The sequence below is a fragment of the Colobus angolensis genome, unplaced genomic scaffold (assembly GCF_000951035.1).
Source record: "Colobus angolensis palliatus isolate OR3802 unplaced genomic scaffold, Cang.pa_1.0 Scaffold20, whole genome shotgun sequence".
NCBI lineage: Eukaryota > Metazoa > Chordata > Mammalia > Primates > Cercopithecidae > Colobus > Colobus angolensis.
Genome location: NW_012115155.1, coordinates 3,848,246 through 3,851,223, shown reverse-complemented (window position 1 = coordinate 3,851,223; position 2,978 = coordinate 3,848,246). Strand labels below are relative to the sequence as shown.

Here is a 2,978-nt window from a genome sequence, read left to right as displayed (position 1 = left end):
CATGCCTGGCTAATTTTTGTATTTTTAATAGAGACAGTGTTTCACCATATTGGTAACGCTGGTTTCAAACTCCTGACCCCAGATGATCTGCCCGCTTCAGCCTCCCAAAGTGCTGGGATTACACGTAGGCTTGAGCCACCATGCTCAGTCCTGACTCCAAGGTTCTAAGAATAGTATAGAATGTAGTACTCATAATCATCAAAAGACACCTCCCAAAAGATCTTACAGTCAGGACTGATTGATGCCCACTTACTATGCCTTCTATTGAACTATTTCAATTGTAATAATGAATCCAGGCAGTGGTCATCAATGACTGCCAACTTCACGAAAAGAGGTACAATTGGAAATTATGTGCCTGATAATCGATGTATAAATAGTTTTGCTGCTTTCAGTTCTCAGCTCAGAGGAGGCCAAGGTGCAACTTTCTTCGGCTGTCCTGAACCTGGGTTCATCCGATACCAGCCGTCTCCACTATGCTGCCGAAATTCGGCACCAAGGAGATCAAAGTCGCGTACCTGAGGTGCACCGGGGGTGAAGTCGGTGCCACATCTGCACTGGTCCCCAAGACCGGCCCCCTGGGTCTGTCTCCAAAAAAGGGTGGTGATGACATTGCCAAGGCAACAGGTGACTGGAAGGGCCAGAGGATTACAGTGAAACTGACCATTCAGAACAGACAGGCCCAGATTGAGGTGGTGCCTTCTACCTCTGCCCTGATCACCAAAGCCCTCAAGGAACCAGCAAGAGACAGAAAGAAACAGAAAAACATTAAACACAGTAGGAATATCACTTTTGATGAGATCATCAACATTGCTCAACAGATGTGGCACCGATCTTTAGACAGAGAACTCTCTAGAACCATTAAAGAGCTCTTGGGGACTGCCCAGTCTCTGGGCTGTAATGTTGATGGCCACCACCCTCATGAAATCATAGATGACATCAACAGTGGTGCTGTGGAATGCCCAGCTAGTTAAGAAGCACGAAGGAAAATATTTCAATAAAGGATCATTTGACAACTGGTAGAAAAAAAAGAAATAGTTTTGCCATAAAATAATCAAACCTAAATCACAATAAAGAACTACCTATCAACTAGCTAGGGAATAGAAGAACATGTTAATGACTTCCAAGAAAACAATCAGAAAAATACAGAATGTGGGAAATATACAAGTAATTTCATTTCTTCAACAAATATATACCAAGAAAAAATGAGGGTGAAGGAAATCTATATATTACAAGAGACCTCAGAGACAAACAAATCGATTGTCGTGTATCAGAATTATTTGTCCTGATTTGAACAAACTGAAAAAAAGAGTATTATGAGACAGTTATATTAATACTGACCTTACAGAAATAAAGAGAATCAAAAAAGAACACTATGAATAGCTAAATGCCAACAAAATAGATAACTTACATAAAATGGACAAGTTTCTAGAATAACATAAACTACTGAAACGGACTTGAGAAGAAATAGAAAGTCTGAATAGACTTATAATAAAGAGACTGAATTATTAAGAAAGAAAAACTACCCACAACAAAAAGCCCAGGCCCAGATGGCTTCACTGGTAAATTCTACCAACCATTTAAAAAATAATCAATGATGTCTGGGCGTGGTGGCTCATGCCTATAATCCCAGCACTTTGGGAGGCTGAGGCTGGCAGATCATGAGGTCAGGAGTTCAAGACTAGCCCCTGCCCAACATGGTGAAACCCTGTCTCTACTAAAAACACAAAAAAACAAAAATTAGCTGGGCTTGGTGGCGGGTGCCTGTAATCCCAACTACTCAGAAGGCTGAGGCAGGGGAATCACTTGAACCTAGGAGGCAGAGGCTGCAGTGAGCCATGATCGCAACACTGCATTCCAGCCTGGGTGACAGAGCAAGAGTCGGTCTCAAAAACAAACAAACAAACAAACACAGAATGCAGGCTGCGCATGGTGGCTCACACCTGTAATCTCAGCACTTTGGGAGGCCGAGTGGGTGAATCACTCGAGGCCAGGAGTTCGAGACTAGTCTGGCCAACATAACGAAACGCTGTCTCCACTTAAAATAAAAAAAGTAGCTAGGCACAGTAGCTCACATCTGTAATCCCAGCACTTTGGGAGGCCAAGGTGGGTGGATCACGAGGTCAGGAGTTCGAGACCAGCCTGCCCAATATGGTGAAACCACATCTGTACTAAAAATACAAAAATTAGTCAGCTGTGGTGACACATGCCTGTAGTCCCAGCTACTCAGGAGGCTGAGGCAGGAGAATTGCTCGAACTTGGGAGATGAAGGTTGCAGTGAGCCAAGATTGCATCATTGCACTCCAGCCTGGGAGCCTGAGCGATAGAGTAAGACTCCATCTCAAAAAAAACATAAATAAATAAAATACAAAAATTAGCTGAGTGTCACGGCACACACCTATAGTCCCAGCTACTTGGCAGGCTGAGGCACGAGAATCGCTTGAACTCAGGAGGTGGCTGCAGTGAGCCGAGATGGTGCCACTGCACTCTAGCCTGGGTGACAGAGTGAGACTCTGCCTCAAAAAAGAAAAGTAATAATAATGAAAGGAAAACTTCACAAATTCTTGAAAAAATAGATGAGGAGGGAGCACTTCCCAACTCATTTTATGTGGCCAGTATTATTTTGATACCAAAATCAGACATCACAAGAAAATTAGAGACAAATATCGCTTATTTACTTATTTATTTTCTGAGACAGGGTCTCACTCTGCTGCCCAGCTGGAATGCAGTGGTGCAGTTTTGGCACACTGCAGCCTTGACCTCCAGGGCTCAAGTGACCCTTCCGCCTCAGCCTCCCAAGTAGCTGGAACTACAGGCACACATCATCATGCCCAGCTAACATTTGTATTTTTTGTAGAGACAGGGTTTCAACGTGTTGCCTGGGCTTGTCTCCAATTCCTGAGCTCAAGCAATCCTCCCGCCTTGGCCTCCCAAAGTGCTGGGATTACAGGCGTTCATCACCATGCCCTGCCTCAATAGCT

At 44.0% G+C, this 2,978-nt stretch overlaps 1 pseudogene; it reads left to right on the top strand.

Moving 5' to 3' along the window:
* Positions 1-401: 401 nt before the first annotated feature.
* Positions 402-971, top strand: LOC105511511 (annotated as a pseudogene).
* The last annotated feature ends 2,007 nt before the right edge of the window (positions 972-2,978 follow it).